Raw genomic sequence first — 17,502 nt, forward strand, 5'->3', positions numbered from 1 at the left:
TGGTTCGGGCATCTGGTCAGGATGCCACCTGAACGCCTCCCTAGGGAGGTGTTTAGGGCACGTCCAACCGGTAGGAGGCCACGGGGAAGACCCAGGACACGTTGGGAAGACTATGTCTTCGGCTGGCCTGGGAACGCCTCGGGATCCCCCGGGAAGAGCTAGACGAAGTGGCTGGGGAGAGGGAAGTCTGGGTTTCCCTGCTTAGGCTGTTGCCCCCGCGACCCGACCTCGGATAAGCGGAAGAAGATGAACTATGACTAAAACTAAATCAAATTTTGCTGTCAAAATTAACACTGCTCTGTGAGAAGGAGAGACAAGAAAGAGTTGGAAACGTATGCAGTGTAATGCCCACAGCTAAAAACAACTGTGTGAGCATGATACTCAAATATCACGATATAGTGATTTTCTATATCGCACAGAGACAAACCCGCGATATATCGAGTATAATCGCCCAGCCCTACTCTGACACGGAGGAAACTTTTTTTTAAAATAAACACAACGTGCTTATGCTTTCTTGGGGTAACTCCTTTTTAGATGACCTTGTACCAGTCAATCTGTACCGTCATGAAACTCTCTACCTAATCCTATGAAAACTTCTAAAAAATTCTTCAGTCAATCGATGTATTATAATTAGTCAGAAAATGTTGGAAATTAACCTAACACTACAAGCTGTGTTCACTTACCAGAGACAAAATGTTCACAGCACAGTCTGGAATGTTCTGTACGAGTCCAGCGATCCCTCCGTATCATGCTCCGTATGTCAGAAAACCACTTGATATGTATGGCAGTCAACGTTATCAACTATATCGATATACCGCCTCTGTAAAGGTGCAACGCTGCGACTGCAATTAAAATACGTAGCTGCCGCAAGGAGACACCATTTACTCAATACAGCCAGAGTTTTGATTGATTGATTGATTGAAACTTTTATTTGTGGATTGCACAGTTTAGTACATATTCCGTACAATTGACCACTAAATGGTAACACCCGAATACGTTTTTCAACTTGTTTAAGTCGGGGTCCACGTTAATCAATTGATGGTACAAATATATACTATCAACATAATACAGTCATCACACAAGTTAATCATCATAGTATATACATTGAAATATACGACATTATTTACAATCCGGGGGGTGGGATGAGGAGCTTTGGTTGATATCAGAACTTCAGTCATCAACAATTACATCATCAGAGAAATGGACATTGAAAGAGTGTAGGTGTGACTTAGTAGGATATGTACAGCCAGCAGAGAACATAGTCAGTTCACATAGCATAAGAACAAGTATATACATTTTATTATTTACAATCCGGGAAGATGGGATGTGAAGGAGGTACGGTATTAGTAAAGGGTTGAAGTTGCCTGGAGATGTTGTTTTTAGAACGGTTTTGAAGGAGGATGCTGGCGGTAGTGTTTTTTATGTTAGTGCCTGTAGTTTTGATTTGATCTTCATTTTCCCACCGTCCCTTCCTGAAAGCATATTGGCATAGAATGAAGTGTTATGGGTCTGAGGAAGCACAGAGACGAAAGTGTGTGCATGGGCAGTAAACCTGTTGGAATTGGGCCAGTTTTAATCATAAGATTGGCAATAAAAGGTAAAAATAGCGTCTGACTTTGTGTTACTTCCTTCAGAGGCTACAATACATGCTTTGCTTTGTTTTCACGTAAAAAAAACAGAATTTCAAGGTGCGGCTGCTATGATTTTGCTGTCGCGGCGCACCACATTCTGTTTTATTGAGGCATTATTAACAATTTTCTTTGGCTTGTCAGTGTGAGTGCATGTGCCTCATCCTCGTTAATTATAATGGCTTCAGTGCAGCGTGCCAACTAATCAAGCTTTGTGTGGGTCAAAGCCTACTTTATAGACTAGTCATGTAGGCTATTCAGTCTTGGACAAAGGTCAGGCAAATAACATTGTTAAAAAGGGGAAACCATTCCCTCGGGTTGTTGTATTTGTCCCAGCCAGTTACACTATTTCACTAGGAGAATACTGAAGAGGTCAATATTGAGTGTTTATGCTCACAGAATGAGATTTAAAATGGCTTCTAGCACTCAGTTCCCTGCCCAGATGCGGCTGACGCAGGACAGATAACCATTTTACGTACAAAGCACTGAGTCAGCACATTCAGCATCTCTTATTTCAAGAGGCCAGTTAAAGGGAGGAGGAGTAAATTGACCGGGCTTTCTGTTTTTTGGTATGTTTTGTCATCTCACCATGCCGCACGCCATTCAATATGTGCAGGTGACACAGCTGCTGTCTTACATGCCGCGTTTGTGTGAAAGGGACTTTCTGGATAAACACTTCAGTTGAGTACTACAGTGTCAAGGCCAGGGGTGGCCACGTTTTTTCACAAGGGCCACAAACCGTGGCATCTCAACTAAGTGCCTCAACTTAAAGGAGAACTGCACTTTTTTATTTTTATTTTACCAATCTCAATCATATTTTTTAATTCATTCTAACTCGTAAATATCCATCCATCCATCCATCTTCTTCCGCTTATCCGAGGTCGGGTCGCGGGGGCAACAGCCTAAGCAGGGAAGCCCAGACTTCCCTCTCCCCAGCCACTTCGTCTAGCTCTTCCCGGGGGATCCCGAGGCGTTCCCAGGCCAGCCGGGAGACATAGTCTTCCCAACATGTCCTGGGTGTTCCCTCGTGGCCTCCTACCGGTTGGACGTGCCCTAAACACCTCCCTAGGGAGGCGTTCAGGTGGCATCCTGACCAGATGCCCGAACCACCTCATCTGGCTCCTCTCCATGTGGAGGAGCAGCGGCTTTACTTTGAGTTCCTCCCGGATGGCAGAGCTTCTCACCCTATCTCTAAGGGAGAGCCCCGGAAACTCATTTCGGTGGCTTGTACCCGTGATCTTATCCTTTCGGTCATGACCCAAAGCTCATGACCATAGGTGAGGATGGGAACGTAGATCGACCGGTAAATTGAGAGCTTTGCCTTCCGGCTCAGCTCCTTCTTCACCACAACAGATCGGTACAACGTCCGCATTACTGAAGACGCCGCACCGATCCGCCTGTCGATCTCACCATCCACTCTTCCCCCACTCGTGAACAAGACTCCTAGGTACTTGAACTCCTCCACTTGGGGTAGGGTCTCCCCCCCCAACCCGTAGATGGCACTCCACCCTTTTCCGGGCGAGAACCATGGACTCGGATTTGGAGGTGCTGATTCTCATTCCGGCCGCTTCACACTCGGCTGCGAACTCGTAAATAAACGTAAACAAATGCAAATACAGTGGTGCCAATGGGAGGTCATGTATTCTCCCCGTGAAACCAAGAAAAAAACATCCAAACAGGGCCAAAAATACTCAATTTACATTTTATGACTTGATTAACCAAGTATTAGTAATATTGTTATTATAATGCAGATAAACTATTTAGAGCAGCGCCGTGATCCCAAGCTTGTGTGCCAATGTTGATATGATCAGCTGCTTCCTCATTCCCTTGCTTGTTAAATTTTTATTGTAGATCATAAATCATGCCGGTCACCTGGATAGTAGAAGGACCAGCAGGTATTCCATGTTGGTACATAGAGCTTATTAGTGATTCCCAAAGCCCAAAAAAAGTCTGCGGGCTATAGAGCGTTTTCCGTTCGGGCTCCAGTACTCTGGAATGCCCTCCCGGTAACAGTTCGGGATGCCACCTCAGTAGAAGCATTTAAGTCTCACCTTAAAACTTATTTGTATACTCTAGCCCAGGGGTAGGGAACCTATGGCTCCCGAGCCAGATGTGGCTCTTTTGATGACTGCATCTGGCTCTCGGGTAAATCTGAGCTGACTTTGCTTAACATGATAAATGATGAATAATTCCACTTGTGTTAAAAAAAACGTTCAAAATATAAAACATTGTCATGCATTTTTATGTTCAAGAAGTTGGTAAGAAGTCATTTATTTATTATTGGTTAGTGTGGGGCTGGCCCTCCAGGGGGTTCTTCAGACCACCAAGCACTGACACGAGAGCCTGTTTCAGGGTTACAATATCGTTTTATTTTTCAATAAGTCTCTCAGTTGCTTTGCAGCAATTGTCTTTTTCTCTTTCGTTCTCGCTCGCGCTCTGGCTTCTAGCCCCAAGCCCGTCTCTCCTCCTGGCTGCTGCTTATGACATAGCGACAGGTGATCAGATAAAAAGGCCCAGGTGGGCAATCTACGCACCTATCGCTGATTTCGAGGCCGGTACAGGCAACACCCCGCTTCGCTGCAGGCCTGCAGGCCACGCCCCCTCCACAGTTAGCTTCAGAATAACAATGTTTTTACAAAGAATAAGAGACCTCTCTAGAAATGTTGGTCTTTCTTAAAAATGCACGCGTTTTGTTGTGTTCAGTGTTAAAAAATATATTATATGGCTCTTACGGAAATACATTTTAAAATAGTTAGCTTCTTGGCTCTCTCAGGCAGAAAGGTTCCCGACCCCTGCTCTAGCCTTTAAATAGACTCCCTTTTTAGACCAGTTGATCTGCCGTTTCTTTTCTTTTCCTCCTATGTCCCACTCTCCCTTGTGGAGGGGGTCCGGTCCGATCCGGTGGCCATGTACTGCTTGCCTGTGTATCGGCTGGGGACATCTCTGCGCTGCTGATCCGCCTCCGCTTGGTATGGTTTCCTGCTGGCTCCGCTGTGAACGGGACTCTCGCTGCTGTGTTGGATCCGCTTTGGACTGGACTCTCGCGACTGTGTTGGATCCATTATGGATCGAACTTTCACAGTATCATGTTAGACCCGCTCGACATCCATTGCTTTCCTCCTCTCCAAGGTTCTCATAGTCATCATTGTCACCGACGTCCCACTGGGTGTGAGTTTTCCTTGCCCTTATGTGGGCCTACCGAGGATGTCGTAGTGGTTTGTGCAGCCCTTTGAGACACTAGTGATTCGGGGCTATATAAGTAAACATTGATTGATCACCTGACAAGTCGATTGCAATTACAATTCAGGAGCTACGATTCGATTATAAGTTCGTAATTATTGCATCTTTTAAATTATGTATATTGATGCAGTTTTACACATTTCTTTTCCGTTCCCTAAAAAAGCGTTTGTCACTTGCAACTTTTAAAAACATCGCATTTACAATAAAAAGCAGTTACGTTAATTCCCAACACATTTACTAAATTAATGGAAATGTGTACAAAACTAAAACATAAGTGACCAATAATAAAGAAGCTTGTCAGATTTGTCAGTAAGGGCAAATTTAAAAATTGTCTGTCTTATTCTATGTACAATGAATACATCAATTATCGATTATTGACGTTTACTAATTGATTTGGTAATCGTCCGTGTCTGAATTGCGATGCATCTAAAAATCTATTCACCCCACCAATATTGCTACACTTTGACAGCCAATTTCAAACCCGGGTATGGCAAGAACGTGTCATGTCTGTAAATCAGGTTTATGTTTGGTCATGTTCTGTTTTGTTTTTGGACTCTTGCTTCACATTTTGCACTTCCTGTTTTTTTTTGGTTTCCATGCCAACCCATTAGTTTCCACCTGGTCCCCTTAGTCACGCCCCGATCCTCAGCCTCTCACACCTGGTTCTAATTACCACTGCAGTATTTAAGTCAGGGGCGCTCACACTTTTTCTGCAGGCGAGCTACTTTTCAATTGACCAAGTCGAGGAGATCTACCTCATTCCTATTTATAATTTATATTTATTTATTTATGAAAGAGACATTTTTGTTAACAAGTTAATGGTGTTTAATGATAATACAAGCATGTTTAACACACATAGATTCCTTTCTTTCATGAAGACAAGAATATAAGTTGGTGTATTACCTGATTCTGATGACTTGCATTGATTGGAATTAGACAGTAATGATGATAACGCCCACATTTTCAAATGGAGGAGAAAAAAAAAGTCCTCCTTTCTGTCCAATACCACATGAAAGTGGTTGGATTTGGCATCTCATTTGTCCAACTTGCATACTCCTTTTTAAACACTTTGTTATGAGAGTAGCATATGTGTGTGGCCCTTTAATGTCTGGCAGCAGGTGAGTGACGTCAGTGACTGTGCGGGTGGGCAAGCAAGTGAGTGTGCGGTCGCTGAGGGCGGGGGAGAAATACATTGGCATCAAACTCCGTAGCTTGCTAGCTTTCTGAGACTCTTATTTTGTTAGCACAGGCAGGATGAAACAGGTCTTTTATGGTGAAGACAGGAACTGTGCCGTCGGTCTTTAGAGTTTTGACAGTAGGTACGGAGTCTCTAGAAATAAAATGTGTTTCTCTGCGTCCGCCCTGTAAGTGATTTTTTTCTTAAATATGAGCTCGCAGCAGCCAGCGTCATCTCACAAGATCCTCGGGTGCCGAGAATGTCAAACAACTGATGAAAGTCAAGTCTTGGTATGATTGATGATTGCTCATTTTTATGTAGATTTTTTAATGCCTGGCTTGAGATCGACTGACACACCCTCCGAGATCGACCAGTCGACCGCGATCGACGTAATGCCCACCCCTGATTTAAGTCATTTGTTTTCCTTTCCTCGGCCTGGCTTCTTTACCTACTGGACTGTGTTGAATACTCATGACCACGCACCTACCTTTCCTTGCCGGACCCTCATGCTTTGCCACGCTGTTTGTTTGACCACGCCACGTAAGACCTCTTTGTTTATATGCCTCAGTGCTAGTTTTTGGTTTGCCATGTCAATCAATCATCAATCAATGTTTATTTATATAGCCCCAAATCACAAATGTCTCAAAGGACTGCACAAATCATTAGGACTACAACATCCTCGGAAGAACCCACAAAAGGGCAAGGAAAACTCACACCCAGTGGGCAGGGAGAATTCACATCCAGTGGGACGCCAGTGACAATGCTGACTATGAGAAACCTTGGAGAGGACCTCAGATGTGGGCAACCCCCCCCCCCCTCTAGGGGACCGAAAGCAATGGATGTCGAGCGGGTCTAACATGATACTGTGAAAGTTCAATCCATAGTGGTTCCAACACAGCCGTGAGAGTTCAGTTCAAGCGGATCCAAGACAGCAGCGAGAGTCCCGTCCACAGGAGACCATCTCAAGCGGAGGCAGATCAGCAGCGTAGAGATGTCCCCAACCGATACACAGGCGAGCGGTCCATCCTGGGTCCTGACGAGCGGTCCATCCTGGGTCTCGACTCTGGAAAGCCAGTACTTCGTCCATGGTCATCGGACCGGACCCCCTCCACAAGGGAGGGGGGGACATAGGAGAAAGAAAAGAAGCGGCAGATCAACTGGTCTAAAAAGGAGGTCTATTTAAAGGCTAGAGTATACAGATTAGTTTTAAGGTGAGACTTAAGGTGTGCCTTTTATAGTATCTTCTGTTTGTTTTGTATATAGTATTGCCATTGTGCTGTTTTTGTTCTAAGTTTTAGCATCGATTATTATCCGCCATCGAGCGTGCTTTTTGTTTTGCCTTTTTGTATTATAGTGTATACATAAAAACCATGTACTTACATTCACGTCTCGCCCGTTCGAATCATCCTTTGCGTAGAAGAAGCGAAATAAAGCCATGTCACAGTCCTGACAGAACGACACAAAAAGACGTCATGTAATGTAAGTTGGTTGACTAGTGCAATTGTAAATAGAAGGGGAGCTAGCACGAACTATTCACGATGTTAGCTGTCCTTTAAAAGATCATCAATGGGTACTTGAAAAGAATTGTTTCGAATCAATAACGGCTAATGCTTGAAGCACTCAACATCCTTTTCATCCTCTCGTGTTCTTCCACACACCCTCTGTTGTTTCTGTTAAAGATAGCAATTGGCTGTGGTCCACAAAAGGCATATGAAAGAAGAGATTAGGCGTAAGAATTTTTGACACCGATTCCTGAAGGTCTCTAAGGTGACCGACTGCTCACATTTAAGCCAACACTGATTTAGTGAAAAGCCTCCACCTTGTACTCACCTCCAAGCTACTGGGTAGTGGGTGATTTGTGGCTTCGGGGGGGACCAAGCCTAGTGGGATTTGGAGGTTTTTACGGAAGTCTATCAGAGCATCATAGATACACACTTGAAAGTCCTACTGAAAGCCACTACTAGCGACCACGCAGTCTGATAGTTTATATATCAATGATGAAATATTAACATTGCAACACATGCCAATACGGCCGCTTTAGTTTACTAAATTGCAATTTAAAATTTCGCGTGGAAGTATCATGCTAAAACGTCCCGGTATGATGACGAGTGCGCGTGACGTCACTCATTGTAGAGGACATTTTGGTCCAGCACCGTTCACAGCTATAATTTGTCTCTTTTCATCGCATAATTCCACAGTATTGTGGACATCTGTGTTGCTGAATCTTTTGCAATTTTTTGAATTAATAATGGAGACGTCAAAGAAGAAAGATGTAAGTGGGAAGCGGTGTATTGCGGCCGCCTTTAGCAACACAAACACAGTCTGCGTTTCCTTGTTTACATTCCTGAAAGATGACGGTGACGCATTACTATGGAACAGAACGGTCAAGCAAACATGGTTTCCTACCACATGTCAACCGGCAGGTTTCGGTGAGAAAATGGTGGTAATAAGTCGGCTATTAATGTAAACATGAGCAGAGAGCTTGCGTCGTTCTTCCTGCACTTGTCAAAGAGGCAGCTGTGGACTCTCTCCCCTTCTCCCACCGGCCGCCCCCGACTGTCGGAAGCTTCCACCGTGGAGGAGGGAAAAAATAAATAAATCTCAGCCCGACCCCACTGGCCGAGAAACGTGGCTTCCCTCGGAGATTCTGGCGGTCACCACACCCGTGGCCACACCCCTCTGACTTTCAGGTTGTACATGTACGACCATATAATCTCACTAAAACACTAGTAACACAATAAGAAGATATGGGATTTTCTAGAATTATCCTAGTAAATTTGTCTAATAACATCTGAATCGCTCTGCCTTATAGTTTTTTTTTTTTTCATAGTCCTTCACTCTCACTTTCCTCATCCACGAATCTTTCATCCTCGCTCAAATTAATGGGGAAATCGTCGCTTTCTCAGTCCGAATCGCTCTGGCTGCTGGTGGCCATGATTGTAAACAATGTTCAGATGTGAGGAGCTCCACAACCCGTGACGTCACGCGCACATCGTCTGATACTTCCGGTACAGGCAAGGCTTTTTTATTAGCGACCAAAAGTTGCAAACTTTATCGTCGATATTCTCTACTAAATCCTTTCAGCAAAAGTATGGCAATATCGCGAAATGATGAAGTATGACACATAGAATGGACCTGCTATCCCCGTTTAAATAAGAAAATCTCATTCCAGTAGGCCTTTAAGCCCAAACTGGTTTAGTAAAAAGCCTCCACCTTGTACTCACCTCCCGGCTACTGGTTAGTGGGTGATTTGTGGCTTCGGTGGGACCAAGCGTAGCAGGATTTGGAGGTTTTTACAGAAGTCTATCAGAGCATCATAGATACACACTTGAAACACCACTATTTCGATCCACAGCTGTCTAAATGTAGAATTTGTTGTGTCCTTTATATGGTCTGGAAAATTGTCTATCTGGTTTTTTTGTACATCTTTAAGCGTCACACTCCTTAGCTCGCTCATTATAAAGCACTTTTTGCTAAGGCATCACCTCTGTGGTCGTACATCTCAACAGTCATATTTAGTGTGCAGATGTAAGCTTTGGTTTAAAGGCCTACTGAAATGAGATTGTCTTATTTAAACGGGGATAGCAGGTCCATTCTATGTGTCATACTTCATCATTTCACCATATTGCCATATTTTTGCTGAAAGGATTTAGTAGAGATCATCGATGATAAAGTTTGCAACTTTTGCTCGCTAATAAAAAAGCCTTGCCTGTACCGGAAGTAGCAGACGATGTGCGCGTGACGTCACGGGTTGTGGAGCTCCTCACATCTAAACATTGTTTATAATCATAGCCTCCATCAGCAAGAGCTATTCGGACTGAGAAAGTGACGATTTTCCCATTAATTTGAGGGAGGATGAAAGATATGTGGATGAGGAAATTTAGAGTGAAGGACTAGAAAAAAAGAAAAAAAGGCGATTGCAGTGTGAGCGTTTCAGATGTTATTAGACACATAATTCTGGAAAATCCCTTATCTTTCTATTGTGTTGCTAGTGTTTTGGTGAGATTAAATAGTACCTGAAAGTCAGAGAGGTGTGGCCAGGGGTGTGGCCAGGGGTGTGTTGACGCCAGAGTCTCTGATGGAAGTCATGCAGCTGCAGGATGACGCTGGCTCCGCTGATGTCTCCAGTAAGAGCAGACTTATTACCAAAATTTTCTCCCCGAAAACTGCCGGTTGACACGTGGTCAGGATACATGTTCGCTTGACCGTTTTGTTCCATAGTAAAGCTTTACCTTCGGGAATTTTAAACAAGGAAACACCGGCTGTTTGTGTGGCTAAAGGCTAAAAGCGTCCCACCTCCATCTTTCTACTTTGACTTCAATCAATCAATCATCAATCAATGTTTACTTACATAGCCCTAAATCACTAGTGTCTCAAAGGGCTGCACAAACCACTACGACATCCTCGGTAGGCCCACATAAGGGCAAGGAAAACTCACACCCAGTGGGACATCGGTGACAATGATGACTATGAGAACCTTGGAGAGGAGGAAAGCAATGGATGTCGAGCGGGTCTAACATGATACTGTGAAAGTTCAATCCATAATGGATCCAACACAGTCGCGAGAGTCCAGTCCAAAGCGGATCCAACACAGCAGCGAGAGTCCCGTTCACAGCGGAGCCATCAGGAAACCATCCCAAGCGGAGGCGGATCAGTAGCGCAGAGATGTCCCCAGCCGATACACAGGCAAGCAGTACATGGCCACCGGATCGGACCGGACCCCCTCCACAAGGGAGAGTGGGACATAGAAGAAAAAGAAAAGAAACGGCAGATCAACTGGTCTAAAAAGGGAGTCTATCTAAAGGCTAGAGTATACAAATGAGTTTTAAGGTGAGACTTAAATGCTTCTACTGAGGTAGCATCTCGAACTGTTACCGGGAGGGCATTCCAGAGTACTGGAGCCCGAACGGAAAACGCTCTATAGCCCGCAGACTTTTTTTGGGCTCTGGGAATCACTAACAAGCCGGAGTCTTTTGAACGCAGATTTCTTGCCGGGACATATGGTACAATACAATCGGCAAGATAGGATGGAGCTAGACCGTGTAGTATTTTATACGTAAGTAGTAAAACCTTAAAGTCACATCTTAAGTGCACAGGAAGCCAGTGCAGGTGAGCCAGTATAGGTATATATGTATGTATATAAAGGTATATACAGTATAGGTATATATGTATGTATATATGTATATAAAGGTATATACAGTATAGGTATATATGTATATAAAGGTATATACAGTATAGGTATATATGTATGTATATATGTATATAAAGGTATATATAGTACAGGTATATATGTATGTATATATGTATATAAAGGTATATACAGTACAGGCGTAATGTGATCAAACTTTCTTGTTCTTGTCAAAAGTCTAGCAGCCGCATTTTGTACCAACTGTAATCTTTTAATGCTAGACATGGGGAGACCCCAAAATAATACGTTACAGTAATCGAGACGAGACGTAACAAACGCATGGATAATGATCTCGGCGTCTTTAGTGGACAGAATGGAGCGAACTTTAGCGATATTACGGAGATGAAAGAAGGCCGTTTTAGTAACGCTTTTAATGTGTGACTCAAAGGAGAGAGTTGGGTCGAAGATAATACCCAGATTCTTTACCGTGTCGCCTTGTTTAATTGTTTGGTTGTCAAATGTTAGAGTTGTATTATTAAATAGAGTTCGGTGTCTAGCAGGACCGATAATCAGCATTTCCGTTTTTTTGGCGTTGAGTTGCAAAAAGTTAGCGGACATCCATTGTTTAATTTCATTAAGACACGCCTCCAGCTGACTACAATCCGGCGTGTTGGTCAGCTTTAGGGGCATGTAGAGTTGGGTGTCATCAGCATAACAGTGAAAGCTAACACCCTATTTGCGTATGATGTCACCTAGCGGCAGCATGTAGATGCTGAAGAGTGCAGGGCCAAGGACCGAACCCTGGGGAACTCCACACGTTACCTTAACGTAGTCTTCTCCATTATTAATTGAACAAATTGCAAAAGATTTAGCAACACAGATGTCCAGAATACTGTGTAATTATGCGATTAAAACAGACTACTAATAGCTTGGATCGGGCTGGAAAATAATGTCCGCTACAACCCGAGACGCCAAACGCACGCGTCATTATACTGCGACGTTTTCAACAGGACACTTCGCGGGAAATTTAAAATTGCAATTTAGTAAACTAAAAAGGCCGTATTGGCATGTGTTGCAATGTTAATATTTCATCATTGATATATAAACTATCAGACTGCGTGGTCGCTAGTAGTGGCTTTCAGTAGGCCTTTAAAGGGGAACATTATCACAATTTCAAAAGGGTTAAAAACAATAAAAATCAGTTCCCAGTGGCTTGTTGTATTTTTGGAAGTTTTTTTCAAAATTTTACCGGTCTCGGAATATCCCTAAATAAAGCTTTAAAGTGCCTTATTTTCGCTCTCTGCGAAGACAGTGGCCATTTCCCTGTGACGTCACACAGTGCTGCCAATGTAAACAAACAATGGGAATACCACAGCAAGATATAGCGACATTAGCTCGGATTCAAACTCGGATTTCAGCGACTTAAGCGATTCAACAGATTACGCATGTATTGAAACAGATGGTTGGAGTATGAAAATATTGAAGAAGAAACTGAAGCTATTGAGCGAATAGCTATTGACGCTATTCATAGCCATAGCATGGCCGAATAGCTGCGTTAGCTTCGCCGGTAAAATGTGCGGACCAAACGATCAGGACTTTCCCATCTTTTGACACTGGAGCAACTTAAATCCGTCGATTGGTAAGTGTTTGTTTCGCATTAAATGTGGGTGTAAGGAAACGTAATATAGTTGCAAATGCATCTGCAGGTTATCCATACATCTCTGTGCCATGTCTGCTTTAGCACCGCCGGTAAATACTATGTTAGCCTCGATTAGCGTAGCATGTTAGCATCGATTAGCTGGCAGTCAACATCAACAAAACTCACCTTTGTGATTTCGTTGACTATCGTTGCAAATGCATCTGCAGGTTATCCATACATCTCTGTGCCATGTCTGTCATCGCCGGTAAAATGTGGAGACACTCTGGTACATTCAATGGGGGTCTGGCGGCAGACACTTTCACATCTTGGGGCCAGTGGTGCAACTTGAATCCCTCCCTGTTAGTGTTGTTACACCCTCCGACAACACACCGACGAGGCATGGTGTCTCCAAGGTTCCAAAAAATAGTCAAAAAAACGGAAAATAATGTGTTTGTAATGTATTGAAAATGAAAATGGTGGGTGTGTTACCTCGGCGACGTCACATTCTGACGTCATGGCCTCCAGAGCGATAAACAGAAAGGCGTTTAATTCGCCAAAATTCACCCATTTAGAGTTCGGAAATCGGTTAAAAAAATACATGGTCTTTTTTCTGCACCATCAAGGTATATATTGACGCTTACATAGGTCTGCTGATAATGTTCCCCTTTAAGCCCTGTTTACACTCCCTTAGGTGGGTAAATCCCACCTAACCTTATCCTTGTCCACACACACACACACACACACACACACACACACACACCATGTTCGTTTAAGACCCCCTCGCCCCCTCCGTGCGACCTAGTACGCATGTGTGGAAAATGCACATGTCGAAGTCACCTCCAGTGTTGCTTAGTGTGCAAGTTCTTACATTTAACTTAATCTGAACAAAATCCAGTGTTGTGGTATTTCAATGAACTGGAAACCAGTGTGCTGTGGGGTCCTATTGTAGTGAATCACACCTGAGCCATCATAAATGAAAGTGAACAATGTGACAAAGAACATTTGACAACAATCAATCTAGAGACTCCTCACTCTTTTGCCTTCACCTTCATTGTCCATTCGTTTTTGGTGACTTTATATACTCTTGACTTAGACGTTGAGTCCGCGACATACATGTCGGACAATAACTGATACAGTCTGCTTTGCCAGTCCAAAAACATTCGCCTTTTTTTGTAGTCTTCTCTCGATAATACAAATAACACACGCTACCTTTTTTTTTATCACATCCACGTTAGCCCGATTCTCGTTGTCTTTCCTTCGACAAATGGACGGTTTTTCGGTAAGTAGAATCACAGCTGACCACGACATTCCAAAGTTCTCTTGCTGTTTTAGACGTGTTGTTTCCGAAATAGCTGCAATCGCTTTTTCTTAAAGTATTCACGTGTGATTTCCACAAGCATCTGTACATGTAGACCAGGGGTGTCAAACTCAAATACAGAGTGGGCCAAAATTTTAAACGGAACAAAGCCGCGGGCCAAGGTTTAACAAATTAACCTTTTAAGAGGGACCCAAACAAGTTTTGCATTAAATATTGAACAAGCAAGGCTTATATAACTTTAGTGACATGCAAAATCCAGTTTTAAATAATAATAATAATTTAAAAAATATCAATGGGATATCAAAAAAGAATAAAAAAAAAAAGTTATGCCTTTTTTTCTATTTGCAATCTTCTGAAGTAAATATCACATTTTTTCCACAGGCTATTAATACATTTGAAAATAAAATAACAATATTGAATGAACCAAACATTCAAGCCTTGAAGTAGCAAGAGAAAAGGCATGAATAAAACGTTAATTATTGGTCAGTTTGATGGAAGTTTCCCGGAAGAGTTAGTGCTGCAAGGGGGTTCTGGGTATTTGTTCTGTTGTGTTACGGTGCGGATATTCACCCGAAATGTGTTTGTCATTCTTGTTTGGTGTGGGTTCACAGTGTGGCGCATATTTGTAACAGTGCTAAAGTTGTTTATACGGCTACCCTCAGTGTGACCTGTATGGCTGTTGACCAAGTATGCCTTGCATTCACTTGTGCGCGCGCGCGTGTGTGTGTGTGTGTGTGTGTGTGTGTGTGTGTGTGTGTGTGTGTGTGTGTGTGTGTGTGTGTGTGTGTGTGTGTGTGTGTGTGTGTGTGTGTGTGTGTGTGTGTGTGTGTGTGTAAAAGCCACAAATATTATGTGACACACTGTTAGTATGGAGGAAAATCGGACGTGATGACAGGTTGTAGAGAACACTAAAGGCAGTGCCTTAAATGCACGCCCAAATATAGTTGTCCAGGTGGATATCGGTAGAAATTCGGGAGAATGGTTGCCCCGGGAGATTTTCGGGGGGGGGGCACTGAACTTCGGGAGTCTACCAGGAAACTTAGGAGGGTTGGCAAGTATGAGTATTAGCGGTGAATGCGGTGTTACAGCGGCACCGACGCTGTATAACACCGGCGGACCAGCTCTAATGCTAAATTGATATTGCCTCAAGGACCAAATTAAATTATCTGGCCCACGGGCCAGAGTTTGACACCCATGATGTAGAAGAATGAGAAACACGGGCATGTCTGGATGACTCGGCTCCATATTTCCAGTGGTTAGCTCCGTGTTACGAAACCGCTTTATTACGAAGCTGGCTGTGGCGTGTTCTTTCTGATGTTACTTCCTGTGTGGGGTGCGGTCTTTCTGGCGTCACTTCCTCTCCGAACTCAGTTTGTAAACGATCAATGAGTCCATACAAAGCTAAGAGCCGAAGATTCAAGAAATAGACGCACTTACCCGTAAAAATATGTCCGAGGAAGGGAACCTTAAACGCTGGTTTAGTGCGGCTGAAACGGGGCTTAGGCGAAATAATTATTAGTTTGAGGGGTTATCCGGCTTAGGTTAAACATAGGTCATGTTTACACTGTTCACCAAATCAGATTTGTTTGCCCTCAAGTGACACAGATCGGAATTGTTTTGCAATGCTTTTCAATCTGATCTTTCCACATCAGATGTTGGCCACATCAGAGAATAGTCCAAATTCGATTGGAATCTGATCTTTTCAAGATCAACTTCAGTCTAAACCAGAGGTGTCCAGCCCACAAACAGGTTTTATCCGGCCCGCAGGATGAGTTTAAGTATAAAAAAAATTAAACAATTTTTATTGAAAGAAACCGCTGTTCTAAATGCGTCCACTAGATGTCACAATAGCAATTTTTTGTAGATTATGCTACGCATGTAAAAAAAAAAAACACCACAATATGTTTGTGCACCAGTCGAGTAAAATGATCAAACTACATATTTACCAACATACTGTAATATTATTTTTTTATCGCGATAGATTTAAAAATTAACACAAATGATTGGACTGATGAACATTATCACGTAATCAGAAAGTATAAATAACAACAAATATAGAATTCTATTAACTGCAACATGTTCGTGTAAAAAAACATTATGATTTGTACATTTTCAGAATGTGCTTGTTTTATTTTTAAACAAAGAAAACAATTTCAAGTTGTCTTTATTTTTGAGTTGTAGTGCCGTGATTTTACCAGTCCGGCCCATTTGGGAGTAGATTTTTCCCCATGTGGCCCCAGATCTAACATGAACTTGACACCCCTGGTCTAAACAGATGTTGTGACTTGAATGTGACCCGTATGTGACTTTTTCATCAGCTTTGGGCGAGCTACATCATTCGAGTGCGCGGAGAAAGACGCAGCCCGCCTGCGGAAGTGGATACTTCATCACAACATCCGGTTTCGGTGAGCAAAGTCTTTTTTTCGACGGCCGAATTTTCGGCGCATCAATAGTCAAATGATTAGCTTTATGTAATATGTGAAGATATATTTTGATTACGAAATTACGATTGTTGAAGGACGGGAATGAACACTGTGGCATATTTGCTTATGTTACATTATTAGAGCTGGGCAAATATTTTGACTCGGGGGCCACATTGAGACAAGAAATGTGTCCGGGGGGGCTATGTGTATGTGTGTATAAATCAGGGGTCTCAAACATATGAACGGAACTTGACAGCGTCATACTTCCCAACGTTCTCAATTTTCACGAGAGTCCCTTTAATATCAGAGTATCCATTCCCTGGTAATCCCTGCCAATTTTTACCCGATAAACAATACTCAAGGGGTGCCTCAATGGCACTGTTCTTAACGCCCTCTAAATCCTGTTCGGACAGCGTGCAAGCCTATGTGATTGTTACATTTGGATGAGCAGTCCACATGTGTGACGTTGCAAGACATATTTGGTCATCAGCTACACACGTCACACTGAGGGTGGCCGTAAAAAAAACTTTAACACTGTTACAAATACGTGCCAGACTGTGAACCCACACTAAACAAGAATGACAAACATATTTCAGGAGAACATCCGCACCGTAATACAACATAAACTCAACAGAGCAAATACCCAGAATCCCACGCTGCCCTGACTCTTCTGGGCTACAATACACACACCCACGCTACCACCAACCCTCCACCCTCCCTACTTGCGTCGGCTGAGGTTGTGTATATTGTAGCCCGGGAGAGTTTGGGCTGCAAGGTGTTCTGGGTATTTATCTTGTTTTTAAGTTGTGTTAGGATGCGGATGTTCTCCCAAAATGTGTTTGTCATTCTTGTTTGGTGTGGGTTCAAAGTGTGGTGCATATTTGTAACAGTGTTTAAGTCGTTTATACGGCCACCCTCAGTGTGACCTGTATGGCTGTTTAGTAAGTAC

The 17,502-nt window shown here is 43.2% G+C and overlaps 1 protein-coding gene across 7 annotated transcripts in view; it reads left to right on the plus strand.

Annotated features, from left to right (window-relative positions):
* The window catches only part of LOC133535173 (band 4.1-like protein 1), a 229,924-nt gene that overhangs the window by 43,934 nt on the left and 168,488 nt on the right, over positions 1-17,502 (plus strand). For 6 of the 7 annotated variants that reach the window (XM_061874732.1, XM_061874734.1, XM_061874736.1 and 3 more), the window contains one exon: positions 16,449-16,535. The exons of the other annotated variant lie outside the window; for it this stretch is intronic. The gene's annotated coding sequence lies outside the window, so the exon portion shown is untranslated. The remainder of the gene's footprint in view (positions 1-16,448; positions 16,536-17,502) is intronic. 7 annotated transcript variants of the gene reach the window in all.

This window comes from Nerophis ophidion, linkage group LG16 (genome assembly GCF_033978795.1).
Source record: "Nerophis ophidion isolate RoL-2023_Sa linkage group LG16, RoL_Noph_v1.0, whole genome shotgun sequence".
In the NCBI taxonomy this organism is placed as follows: domain Eukaryota; kingdom Metazoa; phylum Chordata; class Actinopteri; order Syngnathiformes; family Syngnathidae; genus Nerophis; species Nerophis ophidion.